The sequence below is a fragment of the Hypanus sabinus genome, chromosome 6, assembly GCF_030144855.1.
Source record: "Hypanus sabinus isolate sHypSab1 chromosome 6, sHypSab1.hap1, whole genome shotgun sequence".
Classification (NCBI taxonomy): Eukaryota; Metazoa; Chordata; class Chondrichthyes; order Myliobatiformes; family Dasyatidae; genus Hypanus; species Hypanus sabinus.
In genome coordinates, this window is record NC_082711.1 from 10,485,193 (window position 1) to 10,503,472 (window position 18,280).

The 18,280-nt window shown below is 42.0% G+C and overlaps 1 protein-coding gene across 1 annotated transcript in view; it reads left to right on the forward strand.

Annotated features, from left to right (window-relative positions):
- arhgap39 (Rho GTPase activating protein 39) overlaps nt 1–18,280 on the forward strand; it is a 561,273-nt gene that overhangs the window by 207,387 nt on the left and 335,606 nt on the right. The gene's annotated exons all lie outside the window — the stretch shown is intronic.

Consider the following 18,280-nt stretch of genomic DNA (forward strand, 5'->3'; position numbering starts at 1 on the left):
AGCAGGTCAGGTAGCATCTGTGGAAATGAATAAACAGTTGCTGTTTTGGGCTGAGACCCTTCATCAAGACTGGAAAGGAAAAGTAAAGATGCCAGAATAAGAAGGTGGGGGGGGGAGGAGAGGAAGGAGGACAAGCTAGAAGGTGATAGGTGAAGCCAGTTAGGTGGGGGAGGGGAAAGATTTAAGAAACTGGGAGGTGAAAGGTGTTAACTGTAGAGGGCTTGTGAAGAAGGAACCTGATAGAAGAGGAGAATGGAGCATGGAATTGAAATGCTTAGCCACTGGGAAATCCCACGTTTTTAGATAGAGCAGAGGTATTGTATCTCCTGATGCAGTCTCCTCTTCATTGGTGAGACCTGATGTAGGTTGGGGAACAGCTTTGTTAAGCACCTCTGCTCCATCCACAAAAAGTGAGATTTCTGGTGGCTAACCATTTTAATTCCTCTCCCCACTCCCATTCTGACTTGTTGGTCCATGGTCTCCTCTTGTGCCACAATGAGGCTCCTCTCAGGCTGGAGGAGCAACTCCTCATACTCCACCATGGACATTGATTTCTCCAACTTACAGTACTTTATTCCCTCTTCTTTGATTCTGTGCTCTGGCTTCTTATCTCTTCTCCTTACCTGCCAATCACCTCCCCCTAGTTCCCCTCCTCCTTCCCTTTCTCCCATGGTCCACTCTCCTCTCTTATCAGATTCCTTCTTCTCCAACCCTTTACCTTTTCCACAAATCACTTCCTAGCTTCTGACTTCATCCCCTCTCCCCTGCCCACCTGGCTTCACCTATTACCTTCTATCTTGTCCTACTCCCACCTTCTGATTCTGGCATCTTCACTCTTCTTTTCCAGTACTGATGAAGGGTCTTGGCCTGAAGCATCGACTGTTTATTCCTTTCTATAAATGTTGTCCCAATTCAGGGACAGTTTATTCCCTTCCGCCATTGGATTTCTGAATGGTTCATGAACCAGTGAACACACCTCATTATTCCTTTTTCTAAAACTATTTATATTTTTGTAATTCATCGGCCCTGCAGGTTATTCACCGCTACAGAACAACAGTGATAATAAATGTGTTTCTACTTCTCCTGAGTGCCAAAAGATCTGTTGCTCAGAGCTGTGAGTGTTCGCAAACTCATAGATTTATAGAGTACAGTGACCAGCCCAACTGGTCCATGCTGACTAAGATGTCTATCCAAGCTAGTCCCATTTACTTGTTTTTGGCCCAAATTTCTGTCCATTTATCTGTGTAAAAAATTTTCCCTCAGATCCCTCTTAAATCTAAAGTCTGAGCATCCACTACCTTCTGGGAAGATGAAGGGAAGAAGTTTAGGTCTCACTGACTTATTTTGACTGCAGGTTTGTATTTTACTGATAGGAAAACTGATCAATGTTGGATTCCCTCTTGAATCTCCTCTGCATTTTTCAAAATCCATAAAATCATGGTAGCACTTAGAATGTAGAACTTAATATGTACAACTAAGAAGCTAGAACTTAGAACATAGATCATAAAACATAGATAATAGAACATTGCATAGCCCAGTACAGGCCCCTTAGCCCATGATGTTGGGCTGACATTTTAACCTACTCCAAGAACAATCTCACCATTCCCTCCACATTGCCCTCTGTTTTTCTTTTATCCATGTGCCTATCTAAGAGTGTCTTAAATGCCACTATTGTATCTGCCTCTACCACCAACCCTGGCAGTGCATTCTACGTACCGAACACTTTCTGTGTAGAAAACCTACCTCTGATATCCCCCTTGTACTTTCCCCCAATAACCTTAAAATAATGCCCTCTTGTATTAGCCATTTCTGCCCTGGGAAAAAGTCTCTGGCTGTCCACTTGATCTTCTGTATATCCCTAATTATCTTGTACACTTCTGTCAAGTCACCTCTCATTCTCTTTTGGTTCAAAAAGAAAAGTCCTAGCTCACTCAATGGATCATCATAAGACATGCTCTCTAATTCAGACCGCACCCTCATAAATCCCGATAAACACCCAATAAACAAAAAGCCCTCATCCATTTTGACCTTGATTTCAACCTATATTAATCTCATTCACCCTGTATTCCTCCACATCTTTCTGCTCTAAGTACCTGTTCAAAAGTCCAAGATTTCTCCAGTTATAAGTTCCCAATCTTGGTCATGCCCCTGTATAATCACATTGTGGAGACCAGGCTACAAGAAGTAGAAAATGAAAAGATGAACCACCAAACTTGCTTCAATGCAGCGCCCAGCAAAAAGCTGAAGTGCATTTTGAGGGAGACTGATTCTTGACACTCAGATCTTTTAGGACTGGTGCTTTGTGCTGAGGTTGGTGGAAGGGGACCACAGATTTCTTGAAGCTGCAGTATGATGAAGCAATGGAATCATTTTAAAGATTAGCTTTATTTTTCCTCTGTCCATTGAAACATACAGTGAAATGTGTTGTTGGCATTCAGGGTGTGCTAGGGGCAGTCCGCAAGTGTCACCATGCTTCTGGTGTCATTGTAGCATGCCCTATCCTTCAACTCAGCAAAGGAAATCCATGCATCACAGGGAGAACCTACAATCCCCTTATAGACTGTGGTGGGAATTGAACACTGTAAAGTGTTACTCCGACTGCAGGCCATTTTGTAAATGGGAGAAATTCCCTTGGTTAACCACATCTGTAAAAAAAAAAGGATTTGATTGTTTGAGTCATCAGCTGTGTAATTTTGGGTGTAAGTTTTAAAAATTGTTTATGTAAACTTCAGGAAAATGGCTTCAGTCTCCAAGAGTAAAGACAGTAAATGTGGTTCTTCTAGGCCACTGCAAAATGATATCATCACATTAAAAAAAAATAAGCCAAAGGCCAGTTATGTTAAGAGTGGGAGGATGACAAAACGATTACAGTTCCCAATCTGTTTCAAAATAGGGTTTTTCAGGAGATGAGAAGGGAGTTTGCTGATTACATTGTAACATCAACCACCCATCAGCCTGATTGGTACTTAGGTGATATTCACATTCTGGACAATTGGTTAAAAGTGCCATAGATGTGACAATTTAAAACCATAAGACATAGGAATAGAATTAGGTCATTCAGCCCATCGAGTCTGCTCCATCATTCCAACACGACTGATTTATTTTCCCTTTCAATCCCATTCTCTTTCCTTCATCCTGTAACCTTTGATACCCTTACTAATCAAGAACATATCAACCTCTACTTTAATTATACCTAATGAATTGGTCTCCACAGTCATCTGTGGCAATGAATTCTACAGATTCACCACCCTCTGGCTAAAGAAATTCCTCTTCATCTCTGTTCTGAAGAGATGTAATTCAATTCTGAGACTGTACCCTTTGGTCCTCGCTTCTCCCACATCCACTCTCCTTTCCACATCCACTCTCCTTTCCACATCCACTCTGTCTAGGACTTTCAATATTCAATAAAGAGAGAGAAGGACTGTTACAAAAATCAAATTGTAAAGGTAAGGCTTATTCATTACAGAATCAGAATACAAATTAGAATCAGGTTTATTTTCACTTACATACAGTATGTCATGGAATTTGTTATTTTGTGACTCTATGTCTATGTCTGTCCATGTCTTATGAAGATAGGTTGAGTGAGCTTTTCTCTTTGGAGCAAAGGAGGATGAGAGGTGCCCAAATAGAGTGTGCAAGAATATAGGAGGCATGGATGAGCGGATAGACAGAGACTTTTCCCCAGGTTGATAAAGGCTAATACAAGGGGGGTATAATTTTAAAGTAATTAGGGGAAAATAAGAGGATTTATCAGAATTAAGCTTTTTACCCAGATTGGAGGATATGTGGGTAGATGAGTGATGGTAGAGTCAGATATATTAAGGGCATTTAAGAGGATCTTAGATAGGCACATGGTTAATAGGAAAATGGAGGGTTATGTAGGAGAGAAGCATTACATTGATCTGAAAGTAGTTTGAAAGGTCAGCACACTATCATTGACTGAAGGGCCTGTACTGTCCTGAAATATTCTGTGTTGTTTTACGTGTAGCTCAAGAAATAATCTATATTACAGTTTTTGAGCAACGCACAAAAAATGCCAGACAACATCTATGGAAAAGAGTGAACAGTTGACGTTTTGGGCCAAGACTCTTCATCGGAACATCATACACTCAGAGGCCACTTCATTAGGTACTGGAGTGGAACCTGGTGTGGTCTTCTGTTGCTGAGGTCCATCCACTTCAAGGTTTGAAGTATTGTGTGTTCAGGGATGCTCTACTGCACCCACTGTTGTAATGCATAGTTATTTGAGATACTGTTGCGTTCCTGTCATCTTGAACTAGTCTGATCATTCTCCTCTGACCTCTCATTAACAAGGTGTTTCCACCCGCAGAACTGCCACTCACTGGATGTTCTGTTTCTCGCACCATTCTCTGTAAACTCTAGAGTGTTGTGCATGAAAACCCCAGATCAGCAGTTTCTGAGGTACTCAAACCACCCTGTCTGGCACCAACAATAATTCCATGGTCAAAGTCACTTTGATCACATTACTTCCCAAAATTCTGATGTTTGGTCTGAATAACAACTAAACCTCTTGACCATGGTGACATGCTTTTATGCATTGAGGTGCTGCCACATGACTGGCTGAATAGTTATTTACATTAACGATGAGGTGTACAGGTGTACTTCATAAAGTAGCCACTGAGGGTATATTCAGAAAAAAACACACACTTGGGTCTTAAAATGTTTTAGCGTGTTCACAGATCAGAAAAAGCACTCTGGAAATAGAACACACGTGAAGGGCTGAAGGAATTCAGCAGTCAGGCAGCCCAAAAGATGCTACCTAACTTGTTGAGTTTCTCCAGCATTTTGTGTGTGTTGCCTTGATTTTCCAGCATCTGCAGAATCTCTTGTTTGATATAAAGGTTACTTTTCTATAGTTGTGGACTTCTCTGTCCTAGCTGCCTCAGACTGTGCACTGTTCATTTATTTAGTGATACAGTGCAGAATGGTCCTTTCCAATCCTTTGAACCCCAGCAACCCCACAACCCTGATTAATCCAAAATGAATCATGGGGCAACTTACAATGACCAATTAACCTACCCAGTATATCTTTGGACTGTGGAAGGAAGTCAGAGCACCCGAGAAAAAGCCACGTATTCCACTGGGAGGATATACAGAAGCTCCAGAATGGAATTCCGAACTCTGGAACGCTCCAAGCTGCGATAGCTTTGCACTGACTGCAACCTTACTGTGGGGATGTACAAGCACACTAGTGAAAACTGGACATAAAAATCACTGCTTTCCATCAACACCCATTCCTCCTTAACCCTTGGAAAATGCCTTATCTTTCTGACACCTCTTGAGATCTTTAGTAAAACCGTGTTTTAAAATTGAATAGTTTTTCATTTAGTGTTCTGACCATCTACTTTTCCTTGGAGTTACAGCTGTTCTATTACTAATCTTTGTAGTACACATTGTGGAGACTAAGATAACTTAATTCATTGTTTGACACGACCCCTCGCCACAAAGGGCAATCCAATATTTTTACAATCTTTTTTTTAATATTCTTAATATTCTATTTTTGCTTGCGGAAAAGGAATGAGAAACCAAGGTTTCTCTCATTAATTTGTTAATGCTTTTCTGCCAGCTGCGTATCTGTAGCAAATTGATTGAGGCTGAAATGCAATGTACCTCAAGAGTAATCTCAGCAACTGGTCCGCTTAAGTTACATTTTCTTTATTGATGGGACTCAAAGCTGAACTGAAGAGCCATATTTTGTCATTTACCACTCTGGAAGAGATGTATCAAATCATTATTGCAAAAAGTGCACTCAGTGTTCTCTTTAAGCTGTACACCTGCTCGTTAAGGCAAATAGGTGGCAGCAACTCAAAGCATAAAAGCATGCAGTCATGGTCAAGAGGTTCAGTTGTTGTTCAGACCAAATATCAGAATGGGGAAGAAGTGTGATGTAAGTGACTTTGACTGTGGAATGATTGGTGGTGCCAACGGGATGGTTAGAGTATCTCAGAAAATGCTGATCTCCTAAGATTTCCATGCATAACAGTTTCTAGCATTTACGGAGAATGGTGCAAAAAAACAAAAAAAAAATCCAGTGAGCAGCAGTTCCGTGGGCGAAAACGCCTCGTTAATGAAAAAGATTGGAGGAGAGTTGCAGGACTGGTTCAAGCTGACAGGAAGGTGACAGAAACTCAAATAATTTTGTGTTACAACAGTGGTGTGCAGAGGAGCATCTCTGAATGCACAACATGTCAAACCTTGGTGGATGGGCTACAGCAGCAAAAAACCATGAATATGCACTCAGTACAAGAGGTACTTAATAAAGTGGCCACTGAGTGAATAAATCAAATTCCAGAGTGCCCAGTCAAAACAATTTTGAAGATCAAGCCATTAAAATGGCATAACAGTAGTCTTGATCCTTGTTAGTTCTGAGGAATAATTATGCATTACTAATTGGCAGCTGGTTTCGGGATGTGATTCAGCCTGAAGTTCTGCTGTCGTTTTGTAATCTGCTCAAGCTTTAATATCACAGCTGCTAGAATTAACACTCAAGCTCACTGTCTGGTTTAATTATTTATTTTTGCTATTTTTTTTTCTTTTATATTTATAGGGTTTGTTGCCTTTTGCTTATTGGTTGTTTGTCTTTCCTGTTTGGATACAGTCTTTCATTGATTCTGTTATGTTTCTTGGATTTACTGCACGATAATGAATTTTTGGGTTGTATGGTGACATATATGTACTTTGATTATAAATGTACTTTGAACATTAAACTATAAGATACTCCTCAAGAAACTTCTTACTTAAATTTACAAAACTTTACACACAAGGTGTAATGATAATATGAAACTTGCCCTTAAAGCTGTTACAACTAGAAAATTTTCAATTTTTATGTCCCTCTCTGGTATCCCCACACAAGGCAGAATTATTCTTGAAATTGGGGGGGTCCGTAGACTTTCAGCAAAATGACTCTTGGGAAGGGCTGTTGTATGATTAGATTAGATTAAAAGATTAGCTTTATTATATATAATTGAGTCATTGAAACACGCAGTGAAATGCGTTGTTTGCGTCAACACCCAACACAGTCCAAGGATGTGCTGTTCACAGTCCGGGTTAGGGTTAGTAAGATTTGGGCATGCCACGCTTCTGGCACCAACACTGCATGCACGCAATTTACTAACCCTAATTTGTACATCTTTTGGAATGTGGGAGGAACCCGGAGCTCTCATGGAAACCCATAGTCACTGGGTGAATGTATAAACTCCTTCCAGATGGGCAGGAATTGAACCACAATCTAATAACTTGTGCTGTAAAGCATTACTACCATGCTGCCCAGATGAAACAAGAAAGACTGGGTCTAAGTATCTGGTTTGTAAGAATGAGAGGCCTTATTGAAATATGTAAAATCTTTAAGGGGTTGACAGAATAGTTGTAGGGACAAGGTTACACCTGATGGGCAAGTTAAAAGCCAGGGGTGCACAGACTGCTTAGAGCTGGCAAGAATAATGGATGTGTCAGTATAGATAACTGCAAGATGGTGCATTGGGGTCTGAGAATTAAAGAGACCCAGTGTTCCTTGAGTGGGGTAGAGGGAATTAACTAAAGGTACGGCTGCAAATCATTTAGAATAACAAGGCAAATCAACAAAGACATAAAATACAGATTAAGCACTGTGGTTTATTTGTAGAAAATTCAAGTAGAGAAGTAAATTATCCTAAACTCATCCAGACAGTATGGAACATGATACTAAAATATTTAAAATAAAAACTGAAAATAATGAATGAGAATCATATTTTGTTTTCACTTATTATATGATGTGAAATTTGCTGTTTTATGGCAGCAGTACAGAATAAAGACAGAAAATCACGACAAATTACAAAAATAAAATAAAGCTAAAGAAAGTATAACCAAGTGAAACAACTTTCCTCTGGAGTACGCACAATACATATATCACCTGCAATACATAAAACAAAATATTACTACAGTTAAGTTAATAAAATATAATTCAAAATGCATATAGTGCACAGCACAGTAAATGGTAAACAGCTCACTAACCTCGTGACAAGACTTTGGTGGTGACAGAGTATTCATTAGTCTCACAGCCTGAGGAAAAATGTGCTAGTGAGTATGAAATTTTATGGTGGAGTGGAAAAATCTGTACTTGAGTATACCTGCAAGAAAATGAATCTCAGGGGTGTATATGGTGACATATATGTACTTTGATAATAAATTTGCTTTGAACTTTGCGCTAAAACATTGAGTGTGGGTCTTCTGGATCTTGTAGCAATAGATCCTTCCTTACAATAGCAATGAGAAGGCACGTCTCAGAGATTGAGAGCACAAATGTTCAGATGTTTGTGATTCCTATAATATGGGTGTCTAGGATCAGAGACCACAGCCTCAGATTAGAAGGGCGTCCCTTTAGAACAGAGGCGAGGAGGAATTTCTTTAGCCTGAGGGTGGTAAATCTGTGGAATTCATTGCCACAGACAACTGTGGAGGCCAAAACATTTTGTATATTTAAAGTGGAGGTTGATAGTTTATTGATTAGTAAGGGTGCCATAGGTTACGGGGAGAATGTGGGAGAGTTACGTTGAGAGGGATAATGAATCTGTCATGATGGAATAGTGGAGTAGATTCAGTGGGCAAAATGGCCTAATTCTGCTACTGAGTCTTACAGAATTCCACAGATTTACTGTCATCTGGCTAAAGAAGTTCTTCTTTATATCTGTTCAAAAGGGCCATTCTTCTAAAGGCAAAAGGTAAAATTGTTGGATTCTAAACAGTTGGTTTATTGATCATTACAGACTGTCTCTTTGGGCTTCCTGCTCCCTTCGTTCTCCCTTCCCCTTTTCCCAACCATGATACCCCTCTCCCTACCCCCTTCCCATTCTCAGTCTGCAATAGAGACCCATATCACAATCAGGCTTATCATTACTCACATATATATGTCATATATGTGAGGCTGCAGGAGTTAGATAAGTGGGCAATGGTCAGAGGAGGGAAGTGCTCAGATAGTAGAGTAGAATGAGAGACGCAGAGATGGCAGAGGAACTGAATGCGTATTTTGCATCAGTCTTCACAGTGGAAGACATCTGCAGTATACCAGACATTCAAGAGTGTCAAGGAAGTGAAGTATGTGCAGTGAAAATTACGACTGAGAAGGTGCTCAGGAAGCTTAATGGTCTGAGGGTGGATAAATCTCCTGGACCTGATGGAATGCACCCTCGGGTTCTGAAGGAAGTAGCTGGAGAGATTGCAGAGGCATTAACGATGACCTTTCAAGAATCGATAGGCTCTGGCATTGTACCGGGTGACTGGAAGATTGGAATTGTTACTCCACTATTTAAGAAGGGTGGGAGGCAGCAGAAGGGACCTGTTAGCCTGACATCAGTGGTTGGGAAGTTGTTGGAATCGATTGTTGGGGATGAGATTACGGTGTACCTGGAGCCATATGATAAGATAAGCCGAAGCCAGCATGGTTTTCTGAAACGAAAATCCTGCCTGACTAACCTACTGCAATTTTTTGAGTTAATTACAAGAAGGGTAGATAAAGGAGATGCAGTGGATGTGGTGTACTTGAATTTTCAGAAGGCCTTTGACAAGGTGCCGCACCTGAGGATGCTTTGCAAGATAAGAGACCATGGAATTGCATGGGTGGAGCAATGGTTGATTGGCAGAAAACAGAGAGTGGGAACAAAGGGATCCAATTCTGGCTGGCTGCTGGTTACCAGTGGAGTTCCACAGGGGTCGGTGCTGGGACTGCTGCTTTTTACGATATACGTAAATGATTTGGACTATAGGATTAATAGATTTGTGGCTAAATTTGCTGACAGTACAAAGATAGGCCTGCAGAGAGACTTAAATAGTTTAGGGGAATGGGCAAAGAAGTGGCAAATGAAATACAATGTTGGAAAGTGTATGGTCATGCACTTTGGTGGAAGAAATAAATGGGCAGAGTATTATTTAGATGGGGAGAGATTTCAAAATGCAGAGATGCAAAGGGACTTGGGAGTCCTTGTGCAAGATAGCGTAAAGGTTGACCTCCAGGTGGAGTCGGTGGTGAAGAAGGGGAATGCAATGTTGGCATTCATTTCTAGAGGTATAGAATATAAGAGCAGGGATGTGATGTTGAGGCTCTATAAGGCACTCGTAAGACCACACTTGGAGAATTGTGTGCAGTTTTGGGCTCTTAATTTTAGAAAGGATATACTGTCATTCACGAGAATCGTTCCAGGAATGAAAGGGTTCTCATATGTGGAGCTTCTTGCAGCTCTTGGGCTGTATTCCCTGGAGTTCAGGAAAATGAGGGGTCTCATAGAAACATTCCAAATGTTAAGAGGCCTGAACAGATTAGATATGGCAAAGTTATTTTCCATGGTAGGGGATTCTAGGACAAGAGGGCACAACTTCAGGATTGAAGGATGTTCATTTAGAACTGAGATGCAGAGAAATTCCTTTAGTCAGAGGGTGGTAAATCTAAAATTTGTTGTCACGAGTGGCTGTGGAGGCCAAGTCATTGGGTGCATTTAAGGCAGAGATAGATAGGTTCTTGATTATCCAGGCATCAAAGGATATGGGGGAAGGCAGGGGAGTTGGGATGACTAAAATAATTGGATCAGCCATGATTGAATGGCAGAACAGACTCGATGGGCCAAATAGTCTACCTCTGCTCCTATATCTTATGGTCTTATGTCATGAAATTTGTTTATATTTGTGGCAGCGGTACAATGCAATACATATAATTACTATACTACTATGCAGGCAGGAGGTACAGAAGCCTGAAAGAACACACTCAGCAATTCAGGAACAGGAATCTTCCCCTCTGCCATCCAGTTCCTAAGTGGGCATTGAAGCTTTGGACACAACCTTACTTTTTTTTAATATACAGTATTTCTGTCCTTGCATGTTTTTTTAATCTATTCAATATACGTAATTAATTTACTTGCTTATTTATTATTATTATTATTATTGTCATTTTCTCTGCGAGATTATGTATTACATTGAATTGCTGCTATTAACAAATTTCACGTTACATGCCAGTGATAATAAACCTGATTCTGATTCTGAGAAGTCTTAGATACTCTAGCTATATATATATATGTGTGTGCATAAGACTTTTGCACAGTACTACGTATAAATAAAATAAATAACTAGTGCAAAAAAAGAGCAAAATAAAAAAAATAATGAGGTCGTGTACATGGGTTCATTGTCCATTCAGAAATCTGATGGCGGTAGGGAAGAAGCTGTTCCTAAACGGTTGAGTGTGTATCTTCAAAATCCTGTAGTTCCTCCTTGACGAGAGGGCATTTGAAGGTGGTGAATGATCTGTGTGAATGCCCCTTCCTGGGCAGGTAGAGTAGGACCTCAGTTATTTATTCTCAAGCCCATCTTATGTTAGGAAACAATAGGCAAGTTGGAAAGAGCAGTGCATTTAGCAACAGGTTAGCAGAGCCCTGTGGTTTGACTGACAATGCGTGGGTGCTGGCAGTTTTATCTAATGGAAGCTTTTCATAGCTTCCAGCCTGCTGCTGTTCCCTTGGAGACTGCAGCTTGGTTTGAGAGGGGAACAGTGCTGACTGGTATGCTGACAAGCTGTATTCTGAATGATAGGCTGAGGTATAATCCATACATTGTTGATGTTTGGCTGCATTGTTTTCTCTCTCTCACCTCCCGCATATAAAAATATCTTTAAGACCAAATGTAATGCAGTAGTTTGCTCTAAGTACAGCTCAGAGCTTGTGTTTGTACATTTTCTGGTTTGATGAGTAATCTGTAATGTTCATCTGACTATATGTCCTTTCAAAGGAGAGGATCATCGGGGTCTCTCTTCCACCCATCCGAGATATTCATCAGGAGTGCTGCATACGCAGGGCCCTTAGGATTGTCAAGGATCCCTCTCATATGTCTAGTAATGTCTTTGACTTCCTACCATCAGGCAGGATGTCCCATAGCATAAGGGCAAGAACTCTTAGGATGGGAAACAGCTTCTTCCTCCAAGCTGTGAGACTACTGAACTCCCTGATGCCTCCCAGGTCTCATCACTGATAAAGCGCCAGTAGCGTTATACTGTTTACATTTTAGCTTGTATCGTATATGCATTTTATTACTTGTTAATTTATTTATGGTAATATTACTTTGGGTTGTGTGTGTGAATTATAGGTACTCTGCTGTGCAGCTTGGTCCAGAGGAACAATGTTTTGTTTGACTGTATACATGTATATGGATGAATGACGATAAACTGAACTTGAACTGATTTTACACTAAAGGAATCTGAAGGCAGGAAAATTAAGTTGGGAGGGAAAATAATTCAGCCATGATCAAATGGCAACACAGACTTGATGGCCCAAATGGTTCCTCTGTCTTGTGGTCTTATTTAATTACATTACATCTGCATGTAGCGAGTGAGTAATGCTCTCCATTTTTGTGGCTAATTTTATTTTCAAGTTTTTCTTTAACTTTTGAAAAAACTATATTTACAGCCCTGCATGTACATATTGAGTTTGGAGCCCCAGCATGTAGCGAACTTGTAAACTCAATATATTGATGGGGGAGTGGAGCGGGGTAGACCATCTGGTACGATATGTGATGCTATTTGTAATATAGTACATATAGCTCATTGCCAGCTACAGAATATGCGCCCGCTGGGATTTTTATTTCACAGAATGTGGATGGGGCACAAGCCTCCCAGCATTGAGAACATCTTCAAAAGGTGATGCCTCCAAAAGGCAGCATCCATCATTGAGGTCTCCCATCACCTAGGGCATACCCTGTTGTTACCATCAAGGAGGAGGAACTGGAGCCTAAAGATACACACTCAATGATTTAGGAACCGATCCTTAACTCTCCACTACCAAATTTCTAAATGGACAATGAACCAACCCATGAATACTACCTCGATAGTTTTGCTCTCTATTTGCACTACTTATTTAATTGAAGTTTTAAATATATTTCTTACTGTAATTTGTAGTATTTTTGTGTATTACAATATAGAACTGCTGCAAAACAACAAATACCATGACATGTGATTCCGATTCACTCATTGACAATGCCATCATAATCGATCTACTGTTGCCCCGGAAGCAGTTAGAAGTCGATCACATCAGTTGATCTAAGTATCTAGACTAGGTAAAGATGGAGGTCTTCACCACCAGCTAAATATTAGTGAACTAGGTTTTTCTCCCCACAAAATTTATAATTTCAAGGTCACCATCACTGAGGCTAGATTTGTTTTAATTGGATTTGGTTTCCCCAGCTGCCACATTGGAAATTCACTTCATGTTACAGGGTTAATAGCAGATCCATTCAAAAATAGTCTATACCTTTATTTCTTATAAGACAGGAGAATGGAGTTGAGAGGGATAATGAATCAACTATGATGGAATGGCTGAGCAGATTTGATGGGCTGATGGCCCGATTTTCCTCTTTATGGTCATGGGTATTTAAGACCATAAGATATAGAACATAGAACAGAATAGTACAGCACATTACAGGCCCTTCGGCCCACATTGTTGTGCTGACCCTCAAATCCTGCCTCACATATAACCCCCCCACCTTAAATTCCTCCATATACTTGTCTAGTAGTCTCGTAAACTTCACTAGTGTGTCTGCCTCCACCACTGACTCAGGCAGTGCATTCCACGCACCAACCACTCTCTGAGTGAAAAACCTTCCTCTAATATCCCCCTTGAACTTCCCTCCCCTTACCTCAAAGCCATGTCCTCTTGTACTGAGCAGTGGTGCCCTGGGGAAGAGGCGCTGGCTGTCCACTCTGTCTATTCCTCTTAATATCTTGTACACCTCTATCATGTCTCCTCTCATCCTCCTCCTCTCCAAAGAGTAAAGCCCTAGCTCCCTTAATCTCTGATCATAATCCATACTCTCTAAACCAGGCAGCATCCTGGTAAATCTCCTCAGTACCCTTTCCAATACTTCCACATCCTTCCTATAGTGAGGCGACCAGAACTGGACCCAGTACTCCAAGTGTGACCTAACTAGAGTTTTATAGAGCTGCATCATTACATCGCATCTCTTAAACTCTGTCCCTCGACTTATGAAAGCTAACACTACCATAAGCTTTCTTAACTACCCTATCTACCTGTGAGGCAACTTTCAGGGATCTGTGGACATGTACCCCCAGATCCCTCTGCTCCTCCACACTACCAAGTATCCTGCCATTTACTTTGTACTCTGCCTTGGAGTTTGTCCTTCCAAAGTGTACCACCTCACACTTCTGTGGGTTGAACTCCATCTGCCACTTCTCAGCCCACTTCTGCATCCTATCAATGTCTCTCTGCAATCTTCAACAATCCTCTACACTATCTACAACACCACCAACCTTTGTGTTGTTTGCAAACTTGCCAACCCACCCTTCTACCCCCACATCCAGGTCGTTAATAAAAATCACGAAAAGTAGAGGTCCCAGAACAGATCCTTGTGAGACACCACTAGTCACAGCCCTCCAATCTGAATGTTCTCCCTCCACCACAACCCTCTGCCTTCTGCAGGCAAGTCAATTCTGAATCCACCTGGCCAAACTTCCCTGGATCCCATGCCTTCTGACTTTCTGAATAAGCCTACCATGTGGAACCTTGTCAAATACCTTACTAAAATCCATGTAGATCACATCCACTGCACTACCCTCATCTATATGCCTGGTCACCTCCTCAAAGGACTCTATCAGGCTTGTTAGGCACGATCTGCCCTTCACAAAGCCATGCTGACTGTTCCTGATCAGACCATGATTCTCTAAGTGCCCATAGATCCTATCTCTAAGAATCTTTTCCAATAGCTTTCCCACCACAGACATAAGGCTCACTGGTCTATAATTACCCAGACTATCCCTACTACCTTTTTTGAACAAGGGGACAACATTTGCCTCCTTCCAATCCTGCGGTACCATTCCCGTGGACAACGAGGACATAAAGGTCCTAGCCAGAGGCTCAGCAATCTCTTCCCTCACCTTGTGGAGCAGCCTGGGGAATATTCCGTCAGGCCCTGGGGACTTATCCGTCCTAATGTATTTTAACAACTCCAACACCTCCTCTCCCTTAATATCAACATGTTCCAGAACATCAACCTCACTCATATTGTCCTCACCGTCATCAAGTTCCCTCTCATTGGTGAATACCAAAGAGAAGTATTCATTGAGGAACTCGCTCATTTCCACAGCCTCCAGGCACATCTTCCCACTTTTATCTCTAATCGGTCCTACCTTTACTCCTGTCATCCTTTTGTTCTTCACATGATTGAAGAATGCCTTGGGGTTTTCCTTTACCCTACTCACCAAGGCCTTCTCATGACCCCTTCTTGCTCTTCTCAGCCCCTTCTTAAGCTCCTTTCTTGCTACCCTATATTCCTCAATAGACCCATCTGATCCTTGCTTCCTAAACCTCATGTATGCTGCCTTCTTCCACCTGACTAGATTTTCAACTTCACTTGTCACCCATGGTTCCTTCACCCTACCATTCTTTATCTTCCTCACTGGGACAAATTTATCCCTAACAACCTGCAGGAGATCCCTAAACATTGACCACATGTCCATAGTACATTTCCCTGCAAAAACATCATCCCAATTCACACCAGCAAGTTCTAGCCTTATAGCCTCATAATTTGCCCTTCCCCAATTAAAAATTTTCCTGTCCTCTCTGATTCTATCATTTTCCATGATAATACTAAAGGCCAGGGAGCGGTGATCACTGTCCCCCAGATGCTCACCCACTGAGAGATCTGTGACCTGACCCGGTTCATTACCTAATACTATATCTAGAATGGCATTCCCTCTAGTCGGCCTGTCAACATACTGTGACAGGAATCCATCCTGGACACACTTAACAAACTCTGCCCCATCTAAACCCTTGGAACTAATCAAGTGCCAATCAATATTAGGGAAGTTAAAGTCACCCATGATAACAACCCTGTATTTTTGCACCTTTCCAAAATCTGCCTCCCAATCTGTTCCTCGGTATCTCTGCTGCTACCAGGGGGCCTATAGAATACCCCCAGTAGAGTAACTGCTCCCTTCCTGTTCCTGACTTCCACCCATACTGACTCAAAAGAGGATCCTGCTACATTACCCACCCTTTCTGCAGCTGTAATAGTATCCTTGACCAGTAATGCCACCCCTCCTCCCCTTTCCCCCTCTTTCTATCCCTTTTAAAGCACTGAAATCCAGGAATATTGAGAATCCATTCCTGCTCTGGTACCAGCCAAGTCTCTGTAATGGCCACAACATCATAATTCCATGTATGTATCCAAGCTCTCAGTTCATCACCTTTGTTCCTGATGCTTCTTGCATTGAAGTATACCTTTATACCCTTTATTCTGCTGCTCTTTCCTCAAAGCCTCTCTATATGTTAGATCTGGCTTTACTCCATGCACTTCTTTCACTGCTCTATCGCTCCGGGTCCCATCCCCCTTGCAAATTAATTTAAACCCTCCTGAACCATGCTAGCAAACCTATCAGCAAGGATATTGCTTCCCCTCGAGTTCAGGTGCAACCCATCCAATCTGTACAGGTCCCACCTTCCCCAGAAGAGATCCCAATGATCCAAAAATCTAAAACCCTGCCCCCTGCACCAACTCCTCAGCCACGCATTCAACTGCCATCTCCTCCAGTTCTTACCATCACTATCACGTAGTACTGGCAGCAATCCTGAGAACGCCACCCTTGAGATCCTGTTCTTCAGCCTTCTGCTTAGTTCCTGAAACTCACACTTCAGGACCTCATTCCTCTTCCTGCCTATGTCATTGGTCCCAACATATATCACGATTTCTGGTTGCTTTCCCTCTCATACCAGGATGTCATGCACCTGGTCAGAGACATCCCAGACCCTGGCACCCGGGAGGCAACAAACCATGCAGGTTTCCTTCTCATGTCCACAAAATCTCCTGTCTGCTCTCCTGACTATAGAGTCTCCAATGACGACAGCTCTCCTCTTCTCCGTCCCATCCTTCAGCACCACAGGGTCAGACTCATTGCCAGAGGCCCGGCCACCGTGGTTCACACCTGGTCGGTCGTCCTCACCAACAGCATCCAGGACAGTAAACTTATTATTCAGGGGAATGGCTACAGGGGTGCTCTGCACTACCTGTCTACTCTCCTTCACTTTCCCCCCTCGGACTTTCACCCAACGACCTGCTTCCGGCAGCCTAGGAGTGACTACCTCGCTGTAGCTCTCATCTATGACTGCCTCATTCTCCCTTATGAGTCGAAGGTCATCCAGCTGCTGCTCCAGATTTCTCACACAGTTTTCCAGATCACCCAGCCGCAAGCACTTCTGGCAGATGTGACTCTGTGGGAGAGGGGAGTTCCCCCAAGACTGCCACATCTCACAGGAGAGGCACAACACTGTCTCAGGAGGCATTGTAATGACTAACTGGGAACAAGCTTGTCCTCCGCCTGTTCTTGTCGAAGCCTCTTGAGTCAAAGCCTCAAATCTCCACTCCTTCACTGGCCCACTCAGTCAGAAATATAGGAGCAGAATTAAGCCATTTAGCCCATCAAGTCTGTTCCACCATTTCATCATGGCTGATCAATGTTTCCTCTCAGTCTCAATCTAATGCCTTCTCCCCATTTCCCTTCATGCCCTGACCAGTAAAGAATCTATCAACCTCTGCCTTAAATATACAGCTGGCTGTGGCAATGAATTCCACAGGTTCACTACTCTCTGGCCAAAGCAATTCCTCTTCACCTCTGTTCTAAAAGGATGCCTCTCTATTCTGAGGCACTGTCCTCAGGTCTTAGACAATCGTACCACAGGAAACATTCTCTCCACATCTGCTCTGTCAGGGCCTTTCATCATTCGATATGTTTCAATTAGGACACCCCTTATCTTCTGAATTCTGGTGAATACAGGCCCAGAGCTATCAAACAGCCTTCATATGATAAGATGTTTAATCCTGGAAACATTTTTGTGAACTTCCTTTGAATCCTCTCCAGTTTTAGCAAATTCTTCCTAAGGTAAGGGGCCCCAAACCGCTCACAATACTCCAAGTGAGGCCTCACCAGTGCCTTATAAAGTTACAACATTAGATCTTTGCTTATATACTCAAGTCCACTTGAACTGAATGCTAACATTGGGCTTGCCTTCCTCACCACAGACTCAACCTGCAGATTAACCTTTAGGGAATTCTGCACAAGGACTCCCAAATTCCTTTGTGCCCCAGATTTTGTTTTCTCTTCATTTAGAAAATAATCAACCCTCTCCTTTCTTCTACTGAAGTGTTCTACCATACACTTCCTGACATTGTATTCCATCTGCCACTTCTATGCCCATTCTCCTAATCTGTCTAAGTCCTTCTGTAGCCTATTTCTTCAAAACTA